Source organism: Telopea speciosissima, chromosome 10 (genome assembly GCF_018873765.1).
Source record: "Telopea speciosissima isolate NSW1024214 ecotype Mountain lineage chromosome 10, Tspe_v1, whole genome shotgun sequence".
Classification (NCBI taxonomy): domain Eukaryota; kingdom Viridiplantae; phylum Streptophyta; class Magnoliopsida; order Proteales; family Proteaceae; genus Telopea; species Telopea speciosissima.
Window position 1 is genome coordinate 22,715,904 of NC_057925.1, and position 23,963 is coordinate 22,739,866.

At 39.3% G+C, this 23,963-nt stretch overlaps 2 long non-coding RNA genes across 2 annotated transcripts; one reads left to right on the forward strand and one right to left on the reverse strand.

Moving 5' to 3' along the window:
* The first annotated feature begins 10,507 nt into the window (after positions 1-10,507).
* LOC122641830 lies at positions 10,508-10,985 on the forward strand. Its single transcript, XR_006329968.1, has 2 exons — positions 10,508-10,674; positions 10,863-10,985. It is a non-coding gene; the product is annotated as an uncharacterized LOC122641830 (long non-coding RNA).
* Positions 10,986-12,849: 1,864 nt separating this feature from the next.
* Positions 12,850-22,290, reverse strand: LOC122641781. Its single transcript, XR_006329960.1, has 3 exons — positions 22,278-22,290; positions 20,479-20,480; positions 12,850-13,197 (listed from the first exon to the last, which is right to left on the reverse strand). It is a non-coding gene; the product is annotated as an uncharacterized LOC122641781 (long non-coding RNA).
* Between the last annotated feature and the right edge of the window lie 1,673 nt (positions 22,291-23,963).

Consider the following 23,963-nt stretch of genomic DNA (forward strand, 5'->3'; position numbering starts at 1 on the left):
AGTCCAATCCTTTTATGGCATGTATTTAGGAATTGGTATCCGATCTATTGTATCAGCCGATCTGTATCACTATCAATCATGGCTGATCAATACCTACCAGATAACGAATCAGTTTTTTTTTTTTTTAAGGAAATTATTTATTGAAGAAACGTGAAAGCTCGTGACTGTGAATTACATAACTTAAGAAGCCATGGATCGGAACTAAGCCATACTTTCGTACACGTTATCAATAGGGCCTTCCTTGCCAGGGAGCCAGCCATATTGTTATACTCCCTTGGAATTAAAGTAAAGTTACAAGCTTCAAAATAAGTTAAGGAACTTGAAGGAACTTGAAGGAGTAGTGTCACGGATGCAAAGAAAACTCTCGATTTGGAAATCCAATTTTCTGTGCTATGCTGGGCGTGGTGTTTTAATTCAATCGGTCTTGGCCTCTACCCCTACTTATTTGATGAATTGTTTTCTGTTTCCCCTTAAAACTTGTCGCAATATTGATTCTATTTGCCACACTTTCTGGTTGGGCAACACTGGGGGAGATAAAAAAAAACTTTCTCTCATTTCCTGGGATAGAATGTGCACCCCCAAATCTAAAGGTGGACTGGGGTTTCGTAAGGCTGAACACCATAACAAGGCCTTACTGATAAAGCTAGGGTGGAGATTGATCACTGAGCCTTCCTCGCTTTGGGCTCGAGTCCTTAAAGTTAAATAAAATTATCTTTCTTTGATCAAAGAACTCGCGTGAGAAAAGGTTCCTAGACTTGGAATAGTATCTCCCATGTTATTCCATCCTTGGAAAAAATGGTGATCAAAAAAGTAGGAAATGGTAATTCCACTTTTTTCTGGACTGAAAAATGGATTTCTTCTCTATCAGGTAAGCTCTCTTCCTTTTCCATCTCTCCTGTTACTTTTGCTACAAGCATGGAAAAAATTGACAGGTTCAGAGTGGGTTCTAATTGGAATTCTGATTTACTAAATTCTATGTTACCTGCACCTATCTATTCTCGAATTCAATTAATGAATTTGTCAAATTTAGAGGATAGATGGTGGTGTACTAGGGATAAAAATGGTACCCTCGGTACTAAACTGGCTGCTAGAGAAATCACTCCTACTTGTGGTCTTAATAATTTGTTTACTAAATCTTGGTGGAATTTCTTTTGGAAACTCAAAATTCATCCAAAATTTAAACTCTTCTTCTGGCATTTGCTAAATGCAGGACTTCCACTCAGGGCTACTATCTCAAAATGGCTTCAGATCGACTCTTCCTGTGCTCTATGTGGAAATTGTATTGAATCCTCCTGGCATTTGTTCTTATCTTGTGATTGGGTTAAACACATATGGGTGGCCGGACCTCTGGGCCTGAGAACTGAATTCTTGGCTTATGAAAGCCTGATAGATTTCTGCCTAGCACTTTACTTTAATCATCATCTAAATAAACAAACGTTAACCTGGTTTTTCAGTGTCTTTATTATTACTTGCTTCTTTATTTGGGCAACTAGAAACAAAGTTGTCAATGGATCAGGAAAGCCTGATCCAATTTGGATTATGAAACATATATGCAATTGGTTGGTGGATTTAAAATTATCCCCCCCCCCTCAATTTCAGTACAGGATGTAATTGTTAGTATTGTGGAGGATTCCTTAGTACCTACTTCTTTTTCTTTACCTGTGCTCAATATTGTTGTTTTAATCTGTGCACGATACAGCATACCTAGACTAAGTCAGGCAGGATGGTCCTATAACTTTTTGAAAGATGGCAAATTCACCTTTCTTGTTGCAGGTTATGTAAGTACTACTAATGATATGGGACCTGAAATTTTTGGTATTCAATCAGGCTTAGACCATGCTGCTAGCATGGGGTTGAAGGTAAAAAAGTATGGTGCTCCAATCCACACATCACTGATATTCTTCCATCTCCAACTAAATCTTCTTGGCCCTAGTATTGTATTAAGGATTTAGTGTATATCTCTGATATGGCCCAAGAAATAATGTTTGATAAGCAAGGAGACCCTTTTTGTGTAGCTATAGCCATGAACCTTGCTAAGTGTGCTCAATCCAAGAATACTGTGTATCTACCTTTGGCTTTAGTAATATATCTTTTGTTTTTCCATCAAAAAAAAAAATAAGAATTAAGATAAACAACATCCTCCAGGATAGATCTCAAATGAAAAGGGGACATCGTGATTCCTTCTTACAGATAGAAAATCACACTCTTGTTGTTCGACTCAATAAGCACATGCTCATACCCTTCCGAAATTCCTTCCAACATGGAGGAACGAATAGCTAAGGCTTCTTAGGTTGCAGCATCATTAAACTTCATAGGAATAGAAACAACATGTAGTGGATTGCCGACTAAGACCAAGTCCCCCATCATCAAGTTATAAAATGTTAGGTCACATACACCAGATCCAAATAAACCATGGTCTGGATCATACTTGAATGTGTATGAAAATGCAGTGGAAGAAGGATAAAAAAGCCAAGCTTATGATTACGAGCACACCGCGATCTCTACAGGCTTCTCTGCTCGTGAACTCCACACCACAAAACCCTAGGTATGGATGGAATCCCAAAGAAAAAACACAGAACTTGAAAGAGAGGGAGAAATCGTTCTAATTCTATTTCTCTAGGGTTTAAGCCTAGATGTATTTATAGGCTAATACCCTAGGCACCCCTCCAATCCGATTCCTTTTGGGAATCTAAAGATAAGAGAAGCAGAGAAGGGATCGGTCACTTAAGTGACCGTCCCTCTCTCTCTCTCTCTCTCTCTCTCTCTCTCTCTCTCTCTCTCTCTCGTTTAGGCTTGGCCGGTTTACCCCATGTGGGCGAACTAGCTGGGCCCGAGGCCCATCCATGATTTACATCTCCCACTCGCCCACGTAGGGCGCATAAATCTAATTATGCATTCAAGTTTATCTCATTCCGCGTTATCCTCCATACAGGTAATGAGGGGTGCGACCGGACGAGATGATACAAGGTAGGAGTACTATATCAAACTTCCATCTAGCCAACATATGTAGAACATCACTCTAAAAAAAAGAAGAAGTCTTGAAATACCCCAAACGATCCACTTACACCAGATCTAACACTCTCGACCCCTCATGCTGAGCAGTGTTACTCCTTGGTATATAATGTACTCATGACTATGTCAATCACAAGTATGAACGTCGCCCGGGCAATGAGTCATAGAACAAAGGTGTAACGTCTGATGGTTTTCCCTGAGCCCCTCATGTCAATCCAAATATCCCCAACAGCTTTCCCAATCGCTTTCCGCTGGACGGCATTGATGAGCACATTTATGTGTGAAATCTTAGGGCATAAAGCATACATTTTACCACATTGGACAGAGTTACTTGGTGCTTTCATGTGAGTTTCAGGTTTTTGGGCTATTTATTGCTATTCTGGACTATCGGAGGCTACATCTCCAATTTTACTCGTAAAGTTGCCCAATATTTTTGCATGGCTATAAAGAGGACTAAATTTGGAGCAGGTTGGACGTGACGGAACGCAAGTACGTATTCGTTTAGGCCTCAATGCAGTGAATTATTCTTTTCAGCCTAAGAAATGATAATGGGCCAGAAATGAGCCGAAACACAAGCCCGGGCCAATTTGAATTTTTTGGAGATTTATATTTGGCATCGAGGAAGGCGATTATGATCAAGGGTTGAGATCCTCTCAAGCATTTACCTCTTTTTGCATTGTTTGTACAATTGGAGGAGAGAGAAAAGCCAAATGGGACCCACACCTGTTCACATGTGACCAAGGGTAGGATGGAAATAATTCTCACTGAAGCTACCAAGGACAAAGGAGGAATTTCATATCTAAATTAGAAGTTTAGTGGGCTGCAAGCAAGGATCGGCCAAGATGAGAGAAATAGTAGGAGAGACAGGAGGAAAAAGAGATTAAAGAAAGAAAAAAAAAAAAAAAAGAGATAATCTCTCTCCCTCTTTCCTAACTTCTTCTTCTCTCTCTCCCCTATTTTATCTCTCTTTCACTTTTTATTTATATTTTATTTATTTTTTTTCTATTATCTTTTTTCTCTCTTATCCCATCACAAGCCCACGATTCCCATCTCTCTCTCCCACTTCCCCTTAAACTCTCTCTCCCTATCTCCTCGGACCCATCTCCCAGTCACGACCCTCACTCCCTTTCCTGACTTATTCTTTTCTCTCTCCCCCCTTCTCTAATTAGATTTTTACATTCTCTCTATCTCTTTTCTCTTATCTTTCTTTTTTTTTTTTTTTTCCCACCTTATCTTCTCTCCACGATTTTTAGAGGGAGAGAAGCCCCAAATTCGTTGGAAGCCTCCCTCCCCCTCTTCTCCCCTTGCCCCTATAAATACCCCCTCTTTTCTTGTAAAATAATGGATTCAATTAGTGAAATTTTCTTTTCTTTTCTTATTTTTGGCTTTAGTTCTTAGTTTTGATTTCATAAATTAGTTCTTTCAAGTTCTTAGTTTGCCTTCATAAGATTAGTTTAATGGTTGTAATTTTTTATTTCATAAATTAGTTCCTTCAAGTTCTTAGTTTTGCTTTCATAAGAGTAGTTTAATGGTTGTAGTAGGTTTAGTTTATGCTCCAATGTCTTCAATATGATTGTAATAGTTTTAGTTTTAAGCTTCCTAGTCTAAGCTCCTATGTTGATGACAAGACTTGGAGATTTAGAGGAATAAGTCATGGTAAGTTCATGCAAGTATTCATTCAAGGTTCTTCAATTAATCCGGTTCAAGCACATCTAGGTTTGCATTCTCTAAACTCTCAATCTCATTCTCTCCTTCTCCCTATATTTTTTTGATTTTTCTTATGGGTTACTTTGTTTATGTGGTTATTTTGTTTATGTGGATATGGATATATAGCTGCATTTTTATTACTTCCAACTTGCGTTAGTGTAGGATTTTATTTTTAATTACTCTCAATTTGCGTTAGTTTGATAGGTTAGATGTTCATGTGTTAGGACGCCAACTTAATCCCGTAGATGCGTAATTTGTTAGATCCGTTAATTTAATTACCCTTAATTTAGTAATTTAATTAATTTGGTTCACTTCGCAGTATTTTTAAGATTAGTTAAATAGAGTGACATATATCTCCTCGTGTTCGACCCGTAACTACGATTGACCCGTACGCTTGCGATTTTATTTTAACTCAAGCACACATCATCTATGACCTAAGGAGAACGTCAAAGTAGCGTCATTGGATATACTCTTCATGACATTGTCTCAGGTAATAAGGGTACTGTGGGATTAAGATAATCCACGTCACTCATATAGTGACGGAGTAGGGATCCATTCAATCACTCTCACAATCGATCGATATAAGCACATACAGTATGATATGCATGCTATGTCGTAACTCCCACTAGGGTGAGCATGTCACTCTCAGTAAATGAACGCCATACAGATCTTAATCTAGTCGATACTCTAAGCGCCTAACCTGAGTTTCTAGCACAGTCGCCCGCATGGTTTCTGCCTAGAACCTCACATCCGGCTTTCAACAGGCTACTACGAAGTGTAGTATCTTCCATGTTGACCCAGGTAAAGGTCTCATCTTAGCTCTAACTAAGGCGCCATCGAACACATATGTTCATGGGCTCATCTCACACAATACACTCAAGCGTCGAGACGAATCATCCGTGTGAGTGGGTCAATTCAATGTCTGGTGACATCTTTACAAACAATGAATGTATACACACAAGGGTACTCAAACAAATATATGCTCATTAATAAATGTAAGAGAAATACAGATAAATGTCCATCACAAACAAGGTGTTCCTAAAGAAAATACATATCAAATCCGCCTAAGTTCCAAGTTCCTAACGTGAACTAGGAAAATATCCCTGGCAATGGGCTTAGTCAATGGATTAGCCAACATATTGCCAGTGGAGATATGCTGCAGAACAACTTCACCTCGCGCAACCATGTCTCAGATGTTGTGGTACCGTATGTCAATGTGCTTAGCTCTATCATGAAATTTGGAGTCCTTCACAAATGCAAGCGTTGTCGTGCTGTCACAGTATATAAGCACAACGTCGTCTGAGTGAGCAAAAACACTAAGTTTCTGCAAGAACCTTCTGAGCCAAACGGCCTCCTGTACAACTGCCGAACATGCGACGTACTCCAACTCCATTATGGATAGGGCGATGCAGGTCTGTTTCTTGCTACTCCAAGTAACAGCCCCGCCTCCTAGGACAAATGCATACCCCAAAGTGGACTTGTGCTCATCTCTATCACTAGCCCAATCAACATCACTATAGCCTCTCAGTTTCAAGTCTGAACCACTGAAGGTGAGCGAGAGGTCTGTAGTGCCATGTAGGTATCAAAACATTCTCTTCACTGCCTGCCAATGAATTGACCCTGGGTTACTCTGGTAACGGCTCACCATGCCAATAGCAAAGCAAATATCTGGACCCGTGCACATCATCGGGTACATCAGGTTGTCTACTGCTGCTGCATAGGATATTTGGTTTCTCTCTTCATCACTTAGGGCACTGGTCTAGGCTCAAAATGCATGCCTTGTCCATTGGAGTGTCAATGGGTTTCGAGTTACTCATATGAAATCGTTCCAGGACTTTCTTTATGTAAGTCTCTTGAGACAAACTAAGAAGTCTCCTAACGCGATCCCTCACAATCTTCACGTTCAACACAAAATTGGCCTCACTCATGTCCTTCATCTCAAAAGTAGAGGACAACCACTATTTAGTGGCGACAATCATTTCAATGTCATTTTCAGCCAATAAGATGTCGTCAACATATAAGGATAGGATAAGAAACCCTGCCTTGGACCGTTTAACATACACACAATGGTCCTCTTCAATCATGTCAAAATCCACAGTGGTAATGATATGGTGAAATCTAATGTACCACTGCTTGGACGATTGCTTAAGGCCATAGATGGAAAATGTAGTCCTCTCGAGTCATCTTTATGTTGGTGAAAGAATCGGATCGATCGAGTTAGAGAGAGAGAGATATGGTCATTCAAGTCAAGGTCTAAAAAAATACCAAAAAAATGGGAACGTATTTGTTTGTCTTTTTTCACGTATGTTTGGGAAACATACATTAAAACATGTTTAAAACGGTAAAAAATGAGAACGCATTTAAAATAGAGTTTAAACTTATTTATGCTAACAAAGGATGGGAGCGCGTGTCCGTCCAACATGGGGGCGGGGTGATCATTTTGCCACCCCCTGTATTTGGGCGTAGGAGGCACGCGACTAAGCAATATTCTTTTACCCATTAATTTTTCACTAAACCTTTATTTGTTTCAATGTAAAATGATATGGTGATGATATGGTGAAATCTAATGTACCACTGCTTGGACGATTGCTTAAGGCCATAGATGGAAAATGTAGTCCTCTGAGTCATCTTTATGTTGGTGAAAGAATCAGACTGATCAGAGTTAGAGAGAGAGAGATATGGTCATTCAAGTCCAAGGTCTAAAAAAAATACCAAAAAAATGGGAACGTATTTGTTTGTCTTTTTTCACGTATGTTTGGGAAACATACATTAAAACATGTTTAAAACGGTAAAAAATGAGAACGCATTTAAAATAGAGTTTAAACTTATTTATGCTAACAAAGGATGGGAGCGCGTGTCCGTCCAACATGGGGGCGGGGTGATCATTTTGCCACCCCCTGTATTTGGGCGTAGGAGGCACGCGACTAAGCAATATTCTTTTACCCATTAATTTTTCACTAAACCTTTATTTGTTTCAATGTAAAATGGGTATTATGAAGTTTTTCCTCCCCCCCCCCCCCCCCCCAATACAAAGTAAAGAGAATGGATGTAAAATTTTACAATAGGATTCTCTATTTAGTGCACAAAATCTATTAAATATTAGGACAAGAGAACGTTACCTAGTCATGTTAACTTTGTGTCAACGCGAGATTGATGGGAGCATACACTCAAGTATCATAAGGGGTGAGATTTCCACCTTTCCATGGGATGGGGCGATCATTTTGTGCCCACCGCTGTCTAGGCGTAGGGCCCACCCAAAAAATATTATTGAGAAAGTAAACTATTTCATATTATTTCTAGGTATTTTATGTAGAACCGGAGCCGAAACCGAAACCAAAACCAAATGGAACCAAATTCGGTTCTTGAATCCCAGGTTTAGATTGTAATCATATTCTATTCGGTCCAGATCCTGTTTCGGTTCCGGTTTCAATTTGATACATTTTACTGCCGAGGACGAAGAATCCATGGAGGAAATGGCGGATTGAATCTCTTTTATACTTCTTCTTTCGATTCCAATTTTGGCAAATGCTGCTCGGAACTGATTTAGTGAACTGAACTTTACAAGTTCCGTTCCAAGCATTTTTCTTTCTCAATGGATACTCAGTTACGAGTTTTATGTCTCAAAATGAAGAACTTGCGTTGTATATGCGGAAAAAAGAAACAAGAAATGGTTGATTCTAAAGGAATTTCATAAAATATCGATATGAAGCTTTACAAAACTTATATCAGAGACTGCAATTCCAAATCTCCCATTAAAGCTCTTGATGAGTTCGCAAAATCAAGTAAGGTTAGGGATTTACAGTAAATTCTTTCCTTTTTTTTAGTTTTTCTTACGATTTTTCTCTGGACTATATTTCTCCAAGTGTGCTGGTGGAGTTATTAGGCTTGAATGTGTTCTTGGACTGTTAGGAAATGGAATCTGAATCTTATGCTAGGTTTTTCCAGACTGACTCAGGTGCTTCTGAATTTGAAAACGTGACAGAGAAAGGTAAGTTCTCAACCTTGTCGCTAACATGTTTGATTTTGAGTTATTATGGAAAGTTGGCATTGGCTGTCTCAATTTTGATTCTGGTTTTAATCTTACAAGGAAAAAAAAATGCTAAACGAACGAGAGATGCTACTTACGACAAAAGAATTCGGTTGCTTATGCGCTTAGGATTACCAAAAACGTTATCCTACATTGTCAATCTTACTTCTTTATTGGTTTTATATCCTTTTCCCAAATTTTAAAACTGGGAATATTTGGATAACAGGGCAATGGCGAATGGAATTGAGTTAATGAAGAAAGAGGAGCTTATTGATGCTGTTGAAGCAGTGGACTTTCACATGCGCCAATTGCGTGTGTCAATTTGTTTTTGATTATCTTTTCTTCTGTAGTAGTTTTCTTTGTAAGTTGTATGCTATTAGGGGTTAGATTGTTTGTCTTATACTGAATTCCTATATTCAAATGCTAGAAAAAGGGAGACGAAAACATTCCAGGTTTGGAAGTTCGCTGAAGGATTGTTATAGTTGATGGAGTTGCATGACAACATTGATAACGAAAGGATTTGTTGAGAAATCAGAGTTTTCCAGCAAAGTATGACTACTAATTTGGTTTTGCCTCTCTTTTAATTTTTTATTTTTCATGTCTCCCTACATTACTTTGGTATTATCCCAATCTTTGTTATGTCAAATTTGAGAGTCCTCATTTGATTTTTATAAAAAGAAAATCTTAAATCTTCTTAAACTTGAACTCTTTGTTGACAACAGCAACATTTAATGGTCATAGAATAGTAGCAACAGGTAGGCTCTAATTATTTTACTTTCTCTTGGTTGGTCTCATTATTTAGTGTAGCCTCGTCTATTTTGGATTCAATTTTACCCTATATGATGTTAGGTACGTATTCATCTTACTGCAGTAGGTGCAGTGCCATGTGGTTTTTCTCTTTTCTATCTTTCAATAGAGTTGCTTATGGCAAAAAGCAGTCACTATAGTTAGATTGGATTCACATTAAGCATTATCCATCTGTTCTGTGATTGAAGCTTTTGAAAAGGAGCAGTAAAATAGTAAGAATGTAGGCAGGTGCTATCGGCCCTTTCACTAGATAGAAAATTCAGAGGGAATAAGGGTCTATGCTGACTGCCTGAGTTCCGAACTGACATGTAGGAACTCGACAGCATTGTGCCCGCATTCTTTTTGTGTGCCAATGGAAGGTAAGACTTATATAAAAAAAAATTTAACTTTAGTTTTGCTCAGCATGTTAAATCTTGAACAGTTGAACCTTCGAAAAATTAAGAATCAAGTTCTTGGTATTTTTATAGGCCTCCTACTTTCATGCACATCCTTTTCACGTACTTCCTAGTTTTATGCACATCCTTTTCATGGTATTGCAGATACTTTTTTCTCTTTGGCTCTGCCTGGTGTGAAGGGAAGGGAAGGGAATTGGAATCAGTTTTGAAAAGAAAATGGAAAATTTTGTAATCATGATTGTATAAATACCTTAAACTCTTACTAAATATGGTAATCATATTATTCAAATTGAATCTTTATTTTACTTCTTAAAACTAAGGAATTTGATTGCAAAATGTAGTGAAATTTAATAACCATATGTTACACAATCATGTGACATAATGATTACAAAAGTTTCTACTTTATATGATTTCTTTTCATTTCCTTCCCCATTATTTCCCTTGCAACCAGATGGAACCTCATTGTTCTCATCTTTTTCTTATTTGTAGAATCCTCTTATTCTCTCTCTCTCTCTCTATATATATATATATATATATTCTGAAGGGCTTTATTGTGAAGATATAGGGTTATCTCACATTAGCAACAACCGACTTTTACAGAACACAGTTTTCTGAGGACGAGTTCATTAACACTGGGAAATATCCTCTTACAATGAATTCATTAAGAAGTGTGAAGACCTTGATAAGATTACTGTCAGTTATGTATTTGCTCTCCAACTCATGCAGGTAAAAACCTTTATCTGCGATGAGAAACACTAAATGTAGTCATGATATGGATGTTGATTGATACGAATGTATCTCTCTCCTCTACTTATTAGGTTTTGGTTGGCTGGACAAATATGATCTGTACTGCCTCTTTTATTTCCCTTCCATTTAAACAATCTCTTCGGTTTTTAAAGTAGTCATGGATGCAGGTCCCACTAGTAACTGAGGAGGTTGTTGTTGCTGTTCTTGATTTGTATCCTACACTTTTATCATTTGTTCATGCTTCCGGTAAGCAAAGTTTTATGGAGTTAAAACAAAAGGTTTCCTGGACCGAGCATTCCACTGGGAAATCTATGGTCTAGTCACATGGAAGGGTAGTGGGGCAATTCCAACGTTGGATATCTAGGGAATGTTATGGATTGACCTTGTGTCCAACTTCATACTCAAGTTCAGTGGCATATGCTCCCATGTATAGGTGTGCGCCCTCTTGATTGTCCTGGATTTCCAATGCTTTCATTGTCGATTTTAGCCGACTCCATTTGCGCCGAATCATGGTGTCTATTTCCAAAAACTGTTCGCCCCATCTGACCTATACCATGTGGCAGATATTTGTGCCAATCCGGAGATACCCTCTCAACTCTCTAGACCATGAAAACTCATGTATAAAAATGAAGAAGCAGAAAGAGAGAAAAAAAACATTGACATACACTTTTTGTTTTGTTTATTCCCACTCTATTTTGCACTTTAAAGTAAGATAGGGGTGGAGAGAGGGTTTGTTTTCTGCAGATGTATAGATGAGAACTAGCTATTTCTTCAGAGTTTCTACTCTGTTTTGTTGAAGGAGTTACCCCTTCATTATTTTCATCTGTGACAGTAATTATTTCAAGAGGGCTGACCTCGGCGAAGCTGGGTTAAGGCTATGTATATTAGGACCCTCCCCAGACCCCGCAGTGGCGGGGGCCTTGTGCACTGGGTACACCACTTTATATTTATTGGGGGTTTTAATATTAATTTGTTATTTGCTTTTTCACTGTTTTTTGGGTCATCAAAGCCACCTCTGAAAACTGATGATATATTGTTAAAAAGCTTTTTGTTTTTTTTTTGTTGAGCATCGGGTTGTTTTCAATTTACAGTTAATCAAAAATTCTTTTGTCATGGTCAGTGAAAAGTTGCAAAGCAATTTTTTATTCCCCCTGGTATTCTATTTGGAGATTCTATACCATCTAATTTAAAATTATTGGCCCTGGAAAATTCAACTGCCATTTAGTTTGTCAAGGATGTGTAAATACTTGAATGGTGCAAAGAAACTTCTTATTTACCCAGAATTTACCTGGAGTTTCCATACCCATCTGTATTTTTTTTGTCTTTGGTCCTGGGAAATTCAAATGGAATTTATTTTGTGAAGGCTACGTAATTACCAGATAAAAGTCAGTAATTTTGATGATTTCTTTGTATAAATGAAATTCTGAGCTGTGTTCTTGCTTTGGTTGATGTCTGTTGTCATTGAAGGATGGTGACATAAACACCCATCACATGAAGAGATGCTGAGGAATCAGACTGACAATCTGATTGGTGCAGGTGCTGCCAGGAACTTCTTCCAACTATTTTGGGGCAGTTGATGGATTGCACATGTTCATTCTTTCACCTACCAAACCAAGTAGAACTGTGTATATCAAATACAGAACTCATCCTTACACTATTGCTTCCTCTGCTTTAAAATTTTATGGCTTATGAAGATCTTCCTTTTGATGGTTGTGGAAATGTTTTGGCAGTTATTGGGCTTAGTACATATTCCAAAACCATTGTTTTGATGTCTCTGATGTGGAAATCTTGGCTCATAGGCAAATTTAAATAGTTTATCTCCAATTCTCAGGATCATAGCAGACTAATAGAAGATGTCTCTAAATTGTTGATCCCATCATCTTCAATTCCTTTCCCTGTTTAATTACCCTGTATGAGCTCAAGGAGGTCCAACTCTATGAAATAAATATGGACTCATGCATAATAGTGACATTATCTCCAAAATCAAGGTTAAACTTTCATGGATGCTCTGAATATATATGACGAAGCTATATATTTTCAGATATGCTTAAATGTTGTATTTCATACATACCAATCCCCATGTTATAAGGAATGAACATGTGAGGAAAGGGATGATTAAAATAACCAGTCCCAGAGAGATAGAAACAATAGAACTGAACAAAAAGAAACAAAAACATCTATTTACTCTCTCTACAATTCTAATAAGGACTTCCTCTGAGAGCTGTACTACTTGATCTACACTGTATTAGGAATGTCTCTTGAAGCAGTGAAAGCTTTGGTTCTCCTTGAGCTTAAAACAACAGGAGGTAAGTCCCTGTGGCTGTGAACTTGCTCTGTTCGGAGTGCGGCGCCTTTGAATTTGACAGTTCCTTCCTGTGCAGGGGCTTCTTGATCAACAATCTTAGAGGCCATATCTCCATCCGCAGGTAACTGAAAAGGAGGAAGCAAATCAGTGGGGAAGAAGTTGCAGTTCATGGTTCCTTCACAAGTAACTGTTTTCTGCTTTTGGGTCGTATTTCCATTGACAGGTAATTGGTGAGGAGGAAGAAAATCAGTAGGAAAGAAGTTGTAGAGAAGGTTAGACATTGGTTTCTCAGATCAAACTTGGGAAGAAGGAAAAGAGGGGTAGGTTGAAGGAGAGAGGCTTGGGTAGGAGAAGGAAGATGAGACTTTAAATTATGTTGATCTTTAAGTAGGGTTATTTAAAGAGAGAGAACGAGTAGCGGCGTGGGCTCTAAGGTAGTTTCATTGACGGTTGTAGAGAGAGACCAAAAAAATTGAAACCTTTGGAAAGAGTACAAAGAGCATATGCTGTTAACATTCTAGAAAGTAGGGAGAAAGTTTTAGTTAGAAAAAAAAATTAATTAGTTAGAAAAGTCAAGCTAAAACGCTATTAGAGGGGCGGCTTTAGGGTTGAGAAATCATACAGATTTAGAATTGGAATGGGACCCACAGTTTATGAGCTGTCAAAATCCGTCCATTCTATTCGCTTTATAGACCTCAATATTAGGAAACCATCAGCTCCTATGGTGGCCGATGTTTTTATTTATTTATTTATTTTAATATTTTCTCCCCTGGGTTTGTCCACTTGAGGCTTCAGCCCATAAAGTAAGAAGGATTCAAAGTGGTTTTTTTTTTTCTTTTTTTGATGAGAATAAAAATAAATATAAAAAGTTACAAGTTACTAGAGTGTACACATAGCATTCTTAGCCATGTTCTTAGCTAGAGTAATACAAAACCAGTTACCATCCTTAACAAAATTCACATCCTATGTGTGATCAAATATATATAAAAAGTCTGTAAATAGGGTCCACGGTCATAAGCATTTGGCAGGAGATGATAAACAAAATTCACATCCTGTGTGGTCAGATATATATAAAAAGTTTATAAATAGGGTCCACGGCCATAAGCATTTGATAGGAGATGGAAGAGTATCAGTAACGAACTGGTTGTCACTCCAAAGTTCTTTAATCTTCAATCGGATTCAAAGTGTTTTGAATCATTCTATGACAAGTCTTTGTCAAAATAAGGGAAAAAAAATCTTTCTAATAGTAATATATATAATAATAATAATAAGGGCCAAAGATCTTTTTCCCTAACAATAATAATGGAGTGATTTTTCTAATAAAATCAAAGTATGTTTGGAAGGTCTAGAAAATTTGTCACATGGCATGTTGAGAGTTGATACTGGGGATTCAGGAATTCATATCACATACGATATCGGTTACGGTTGATATTGATTTCGATGTGCTCATGTCGATGTGCTCATGTTAGTTCGGATTAGACGGATCTACCTCATCTTTTTGTAAAAAAATTGGATTTTTTTTACTTTTTTACCCTTAGTCCGTACCAAACCATCTGTATGGGATTTGGTTAGGAATCAACATTGGACTCTACTAATATGGATATGAATTGGCCACTGATCTGATACTGATTCCTCAAATTATGTTGGGATCCTTTGGTTTCTTGCTTATCTGTTAAGTTTCAGTCCAAATTGAATTTGCTTTAATAGTAAAAAAGAGCTTAGAAAATTCAAGACTATGGAAGAGTGTACATTAATGGTTTGAGTAACCTAGACATGCATGGACATACGATTGAGTTTGAGTGAAACTTTGTTTACCAAAATATAAAAGTATGAAACTTTGCAAACGGGGTATGGACATGCATGAGAATGCTTAGAAGAGAACACGACTGAGTTTTAATTTTTTGTTTTTTGAGAGGAAGAGTATCAGGTCTAATGGGAATACACTGAGAAGCATCAACATAGACAGTATTTCTGCCTTTTATTGAGGGTGTAGCGGTCATTTCGTGGGGTCTGAGCTTGGGCGCAGCCATGGTTTGAGGTATTGGTATTAAATGACCCGATATGGCCGATATTGCACAATTTTGAAGGTGATCGGTGTTAATACCGTATCGATGAAATGGTATGGAAAAGGGGTAAAATAGTAAAAAAAAAAAAAACACCTTTTAAGGAAAAACAAGTATAAACTTGTTCGATACGTTAGATTTGTATCAATATTGTATTGGTATCATATCGGTTTTGAAGTTGACCAATATCATACCATGCATTAAAGCTAGAGCGTAGGAGCCACACTCTCGAACAGTTTCCTTTTTTTTTTTGTGGTTAAAAGTGACTTTATATATTAAAAATTAAGTATTTCTTCCCCATAGCATCATTCTGTAATAAAAGAGAAAGTGCCGTGGGAAGGGAATCTACACAAAGAGAGACTTCTTTGTGAGGAATGCAACAAACTCACCAAATAATCTGCACAACTATTGGACTCTTGAACATGGTGGGCAAATGAACAGCTCGCAAAAGAGTCACGTAGGTTCCATATTTCCTCAACAAGCCACCTAACATCCCATGAGATCAGAAAAAGCCCAACAATTATCTGAATCGCTATCATAGAATCAGACCTCACCTGAATCTGATTGAGATTGAGAGACCTTGCCTTGGCAAGACCACATCTAATGGCCATCAGCTCCATGTGTACAATATCCACATCACTGGAACCACCCGCGACTGCAAATAGCGGCTTCCCCAGGTGATCACGACCAATTGCCCCATAACCCCCTCTGCCATGCCTCACTGAACCATCGCAATTAAGGGCATACCACCCATTAGGAGGCGGTACCCAAGAATGAAAAGTACCCCGCGGCAGTGACATAGGCACAAAGATCCCCCATCGGCTAAAGAAGGCACAAGTTAGGCTGCAATCAGGAACAGGCTTCTTGCAATTTCCAAAAGCATTCCGAGTATCCCGAGCAGGGGTAAGGCGGTCAATGTGTACCGCCTTACTCAGGTTCTCCACATGACTGCACGCTGCCCGGATTGACAGGATCTTTTTCGTTCAGGTTGCTAATAGGTTCCACTTCAAAATTAAAAATATCAAAAAAGATTAATTTCAATAATAATATAATAAGACTAATTTCAAACGGCATGAGATATGCAACCTACCATAATTTTTTCCTCAAAACATGGAACAAATCCATAGTGCCTCTTGTTTTATATACAATTAATAAGTAAGAACATCACCATCCTCATAAAGTAAGATTATTTTAAGACATATTTTTAAGTTAAAATTTTCAAATGAACCTTTAAATTAACACCCGAATCTTTGGTAAAATAGTATTAGTATATAAAACATGAGGTATCAGTCAAAATTGAAAATAAATAAAGTGTTTGACCTTAGCTCTCATGGCCTTAAATCTTAAGAATTATATAATATATAGGATAAGTACGTGGATTTGTTTCACTTCCACCGGTTCCGGTTCTAACGGTTCCTAGTTGATCTATCGGTCTTGAACCGTTGGGAGACCAATAACTTAATAATTAGATCCAAAAGCGGCACAATAAACAATTGGGTGGGTTGGTTTCGGTTTTTTGCAATCCGGTTCCAATGCCCAATTGACACCCTTAATTATATTATGGGGGAGCATTCTCTGTGGGGGAGCACATGGGCCACGTGTGCGTGACAACCAATGACAATGCGTGTACTTGCATCTCGGGGGTGGGATTTCGGCCTTTCATGGGGGCATGGCGGTCATTTCGCCCCCATTGTGTTTGGGCATGGCCCCTATAGAGAATCAAACTATTGCGAGATCCCATTTTTTTGTTTCTTTAGCGGGCTGGGGAATTGTAGGATTTTTTCTATCAATTTGGATTAAGGATGGTAATTGGTTTGGTTTGATTTGATTTGAAGTGTGAAGGATAGAAACTAGAATTGAACTGGTTTTATTGTTGATTCGGGTTAACACTTTTTTGGCCCAATTAGGAACAAACCTATCTTTGAAGCTCAATAAAGAAATTTGATACTACTCTGCATGAAATACAACATCGATATTAAAATTGTGATTTAAGAAATAAAAAAATAAATAATTTACATGATTTTTTATTTTTTTTTATATAAAATAATTTGCATGATTTGAATTAGTTACAAAACATTTTTTTTTTTTGGGTAGAAATTAGTTACAAAACATTAGAGAGCATATATAGGATGTCAAGACTAACCTTTTTTTTAATTTCTTTTGTATATATAATTAGTTCAATAGCATACCGGTTCTAATCGATTTAATTGTCGCAAAAACGACAATTTAAACTGCTTCACTTTTTACTGGTTTCGCTTTTTTTAATTGCTTTTATCGTCTAAGAATGTGAAATCGACCTGAAATGCATTCCAAGAATACATACCAAACATGGCCTAAAGGGTTTTACTCTTTAATGCCAAAACTGAAATACGATTTATCAATTATGATTTAAACGGTTTCAAGGAAGGCCTGCCTGCAATCCTTTCAAAATGTAGGAAATGGATTAAAATCCACTGCAGTGCAGGCATCTGGTGGTGCACTGCAGTGTGGCCTTGAGAGCTTGACATGTGAAAGAAGTTTCATCCAACGGTGCGAGCGCAATGCAACGCTATTTATTTTTTTCTTTCTTCTCGAGCTCGGCGCCGTTGGATGTCACATCTTCCATGTGTCGAGTTCTCAGGTCCGCGCTATCGTGCACTGCCAAATTAGGGCACTGCAAAGGATTTTTTTCCCCATAGGAAATATTAGTTTGCTTAGAAAGGATCAATGTTTTTTAACAACCCAAACCATGGAAGCACGCAAATTACAAGGGAAGATTAAATTTTATTGTTTCCAAGAGAATCTTGGAATTAATTCAATTCGGAGAGCATTTTACTTTTTTTTTTGAGTTTGGACTGAAATAATTCTTTCACGCGTTTATCATGGAAAGATCAGTGTTGATATTACAAGAATGGGAATAACCAGGTTGTCCAAAACATTACTCAATTGAAAATAGGCTGATAGAAACCCTAAAGAGAACAAGTTGGTTCATTTTTGTTATTTTTCTTGGTGTGATAGGCTGATAGAACTCCTAAAGAGAATAGTATTACCAGGTTTTCATAACATTATTTATGAAAGGGCTGATGTTCTCTGTGCCGCAGCGCAGGCTGCACCTAAACACATGGGTCTGCCATTCAAGGGGGTAGGGTGATCATTTTGCCCACCCCCATGTGTCTGGGCACAACCTGTGCCCCAGGCACAGACAACATTTGGCCTTTATTAAAAATGGGAAAAAGGCAACCAATGTATCCCGTTTCATATGGATATTTTAAATTAATTTTTCTCTCCTCTCCGAGCATGTGGGCTAATGCTGTTTCCGGAGCTACTATTGGTGTGGTGTGGGGAACCCTCTCTCATTGGAAACATTGAATATATAGGACCCAGTGGCCTGTGTCCACTATTCCACTCCATGGATTTTGAACTAGAAGATTCTAGAAGCTTCTAGTTCAAAATTCATGTATCCCAATACATTTTCAATACATTTTCATGAGTAAACTTCTTATTACCCAAAAACAAAATTAAGACCTTCTAAAGAGAAGTTTGTTCTTTCTCGTTGCGATAGGCCGATTAAACTCTTAAATATCTTATAGATTTATTAACTGACGTGATGATTTCTTTTAGATGACTTTTAAACCACAACCATTGGCTAAGAAACTTCCAAGAGAAGAAAGTGTAGGTTATCTTAACCAAAAACAAAAAAGATTATATGATGATTTCGCAAAGCATGATATTTAAGAGCAGCTAAGATCCGTTAAATTGGTTTACCAAAAGACAGATCCATTAAATTGGAAACTTATAGGCTAACCTTGGCTATGATGTTTAATGACATATTTTAGCCAAATAAATGGAACATTAAATGAAATTTAATCTACTATGTTGTCAGTGTCACCCATCCCAATTGACTATGTTGGATCAATAGTGCTTGACTTAGGGCCCACATTAGGGCCCATAAAACAAAACAGAGTTTGAGATGGTAATCAATGGCCATACAAGGGGGAATCAATCATAGGTCTCTCTTCTTGACCAGGTCACCATATTAGAAAGATTCCATCCAAACTGTAGCTAGCTAGAAATTGGAAAATATCCTGAAACAGAGAAAAGTATTGGTCAAGAAGCAAGGAGTTGTGATTCCCCTTGAAGGACAAACCCATCTCTCCTTTGCTTGGCTTTAAGGCTAACAGCAGCAACAATGGGTTGAGCTTTTCTTTCAACTTGTTGTATTCGAAGTGGGAGGCTAACTCCGCCTCCATACAATAGGAGGGCTCCCTCATTGGTCACATTAGGACCTCTACCTTGTCACCACAACCCAAAGGGATCAGCCCTATAAATGGGAAGGTAACACCCCACAGAAGGGGATTGAACTCTTGAAACTCCTAACTATTTCATCTGTTTGTTAAAGAGACCTAACTTAGGCATCAAAGAGTCCCTCGTCAGTGTCCCGTTGGCTCTGATCTCCTTTGTCTGTTTGCTATTCTGTGCAGGACCCCACTCGTAGAGGACCCAACGGAGGTTTCTTGACACAACAGGTGGAATTACGAATCCCATATTTGGAAAGGAATGAAATCGGAGGTCACACTACTCGGAAATGACTGCACCATTTAAAGACCCTTTAGATTTAAACATGCTCATAGCCTGGTTCTACCCTGTTTAAGGCCCTATTATATTAGCCGATTATAGCCTGACTGAGCCCATCTAGGCCCGGCCTGATTATATAAATGGATGGTCACGGTGCAGGCTAACCATGAGGTCCGACTAGGCCCGACCAAGCCGAACCGGTTGACACCCCTCTTCCCACTATTTATTATGAGAGGAGGGTATAAAAAAGGTATAAAAGAATCTATACAAGTGCAGGGTAACAATCTTTTTCCTTTTTTTTATTATTTTTAAAGTCTGAATTGAATTTTGTGGACTGGTCAAGCGAAGCTGTTTTGTGGGGTTATGAAGTGGCACTTCTTTTATTCCTTTCAAGAGAATTACACAAAGGTATTTTTTGGTTTCCATGTCATTGACATAGAGAGTTGATCTTTTATCATTGTAGAACTCTGGTAGCTTTGTCGTGTCTTTCCGCCATGATTGGGCGTGGAATTTTCTACCTCATCTTGTAGCCAACCTTATCCTTTTCTCTAGGCTTTCCTTCTCGACCTAAATGGGTATGTTCACTTATGAGTTCCTGCTCTCCTTTGTTTTCCCTCTAATGGTTCACCTTCTCATTACTACTCTGGTTTTCACCTACTTTTGTTTAGAGTTCTTTGCTTTCCTCGTTTATGTGTTTGTCCTACACTTTTGATACCTTGGTGGTTTCCTTATCCTTTCCGTTGGCCAGTCCTGGTGGTACTCTTCCCCAGGTCTTCTTGTCTCTAGTTTCCTAGTTCTCTTTTCTCTGGTTGTTTCCACTCCGACTATTACCTTTTTCGAATCGTTATCCTCTCCTATTACAGCTCGGTGCTGTAACGCATCGTGCGGCACTGCAGAGGCCATGTGGCATATTGGGCCCCACATGGTGCACATGGCCTCTGCAGCCGCCGCATGATGCATTACAACACCATGCTGTAACAGGGGAGGATAAAAATTCTACCTTTTCCTGGTTTTCTTAATTTGTTTCTATCGTTTTTCTTCTTTCGCTCAGTCCTTTTCCTATCTTCCTTGTGTCTAGAGTCTCTATGTTTCTCTTTTCCTGCCATGGGTCTGAATCATCCTCCTCTCCCAGACCCAAAGCAGGCAACCTCAAGTGCTGAAACTCTACCTGGTTACGACTCTGATGACGATCCCTTTACCTTGGATGATAAAACGGAGGATAGACTTACCCAGTCCTAGACCTGTACTCTAGTTGGTAAAGTCCTATCAGGTAAAAAGTATCGTTCACAGTTGGTCACTGAAGCTTTATTCAATGCCTGGAACACCAAGAGCACGGTTGAAGCATGCCGTTATCTGGAAGGGATTTACCTTTTCCACTTTGAACACGAGCTTGACATGGTGAACGTCATGGCAGAAGGGCCATGGTCGGTGGCTGGTAATTTACTGGGTTTTAGAACAATGGAGAGCAGCCAAGGATTGGAGCTTCGATAGGATGGATTTTTGGGTACAGTTACACGAGGTGCCTTTAGAGGTTCAGGACCTCAAACTGGCTTTCAGCCTTGGAGAAAAGCTAGGGCAGCCTTCGAAAGCAATACTGATTGACGATATCCAGGCCGGTGCTCGTATCCGTTTCCTTCAAGTTCAAGTGACCATTGACATCCTCAAACCATTAAGGCGTGTTATCACTCTTAAATGTTGCAATGGGTTGCAGAGCACCATCATCGTTAAATATATGAACGGTTGCCGGTTTACTGTTACTTCTGTGGCATTCTGGGTCATGAAGAACAAAGGTGTGTTACTCAGTTTGAACATCACCGTCAACATCAAGGCAGTCATGGATGCTTGCCTCACCCCAAATGCATACAATTACCCCCCAGTTTGTTTGATTCGGTGATACGGGAAATCATGCCTTTAATGCGAATGGTTGAGTAGGCAATTACTAGCTCGGTGGAAGAGTTCCAGGCTCCAACACCGCTGCAAATTTTGGCGTAAGAGGGGAAGACGAGACAGGAGAGAGGAACCATGCATGGGGAACAACACAACCAGGCCACAGTCTGCTCTGACACATACGGTGGCAGATCCTGTACAGACGTGTTGTCCATTAGCATAGGCAATCAGGGGGGATATTACTTTGGCTGCCACATTAGGTACCCCAATCCCTAGTAATTCTCCCCATCAACCCCATTCATTAGATATTATTGCCAATCTTCCCCCCATCCATACATATCATTCACACATCCCAATAGTCCCAATGACCAATCATCGACCAACTACCCCATCCCATCAATCACCATACCATTATTGCATGCCCATGTCCCCAATCATCATCAGAACCATGAGATTAACCCCCTCAACTATCTCACTACCCAGCTAAGCCAACGGCCAGACCTCACAAATGCGCTTTTGGCTATATTACCGCAGTTCTCAACTTTCTCCCTTTCCACAATGGGCCCATTTGCTCCCCAGGCCAACGTACAACCAGTACCCTCCCCCCTTTTCTCCATCCTATTCTTGGTGGTCCACCTAACCCATAGATACCTGAGGGGACAACCACTCCTTTTGGTGTCTCCTTTGTGCCCCTGATAGTGGATCAGGCCTTTGCTACAAACCAATACCATTTGGGCTTCTTTGTTTTGAACCCACACAACCCTCCCACCGACTAACAACCTGCTTCCCTTTCCATACAAAGCCTTCCATTACAGATAAAAGTGAATCACCCCCCCTCCAGAGCCTACAAAAGCCAGGGCCAAGGTGAAACGGGCTAGGAAGACAAGTGCTCAGTCTCAGCAAGAGCTAGAACCATTGGTTACTACAATGAATGAGGATCATTTTTTACACTATGGTCCCATGGCGGCTGGGGGAAAACAGCCCCATGGGCAATCATGAAATTAGTAAGCTAGAACTGCCAAGGGTTGGGGAGACCCTTGACAGTTTGCTCTTTACGTAATCTCTCCTCTAAGGATAAGCCTGATATAATCTTCGTCATGGAGACCAGGAGTGGGATTAGCAAAATCTAGAGATATGTAAAGCTTTAAGTTATCCTTCGTGTTTTGTTGTTGATCCAGTAGGTACCGCTGGACGCTTGGCCTTACTTTGGCAGGAGCATGCCTCAGTGGATATTCTGTACTCAGCTAAACATGTTATTGATTGCTCTGTTCGAGTGAACAATGATCCTCCTTTCTACTTATTGTGTGTGTATGGTGATGCAGTCAAAGCTAGGCGGCAATTGGTGTGGGATAAGTTGGCCAGTATTGGCGATCATAGGATGGGGGATTGGTTATGTGTAGGTGACTTTAACTCCTATCTAGGGTGGCACGAGAAAGCTAGGGGTTCTCCTAAGAATGGGCATGATGTGAAGAGGTTCAAGGAAATGATCAATAGGTGTCTCTTGATGGATCTGGGGTCTAAAGGGCCACGCTTTACATGGATTAATCATTGTCATGGTAGTTCCAATATCAGTATCAGACTGGATCGCGCTCTTGCCAATCGTTCTTGGAGGAACCGTTTCGACGATGCGGCTGTTTTTATGAGAGTGGCAGTGGGTTCGGATCATAATCTACTTCTTATTGACTCCGAGGGTGGCAAAGTCAGCGGTTCTCACCCTGTCAGGTTCAAGGCAGCTTGGCTGAGGCATCTAGAATGTAGGGAGGTGGCTCGTAAGGCTTGGTGTGTCCCTACTGCTGGTCCGGTGATTACACAAATTTAGAAGAAAATGGGGAATTGTAAGGAGGATTTTAAGAATTGGAATGTTAAGGTGTTTGGTCACATCCAAACAACCATTAGGAATCTACAGCAGGAGTTGGAGCATTTACAAAGCATAGACCACTCGGAGTACTCGCAAGCTAGGATCATTTTGATCAGTGAGCTTCTGGCAGAGGAGTTGGCTAGGGAGGAGATATTTTGGAAGTAGAAATCTAGGAATGTGTAGTTGAAGGAGGGTGATTTGAATGCGGCTTATTTCCACTCATCTACCCAATAACGAAGAGCGACAAATAAGATCTTGAAGTTGAAAGACGAGTCAGGAGTTTGGACGACGACTCAAGACTAGGTGCATAGGCTGATTCAGGAGCATTATACTAGTGCATTCTCTTATGAGGATATTGATATTGAAGCTCTTAATCTTGTTTTGGAATCGATGCAGCAGATGGTTACTAGTGACATGAACACTTTGTTGTGCAAAACCCCTACCATGGATGAGATTAAAGATGTCATTTTCTCTATGCGCCCCTTGAAATCCCCTGGGCCCAACCGAGCCCGTCTAGGCCCGACTTGATTATATAAACGGGTGGTCACGGTGCAGGTTAACCATGAGGCCCAACCAGACCCGACCAAACCGGACCGGTTGA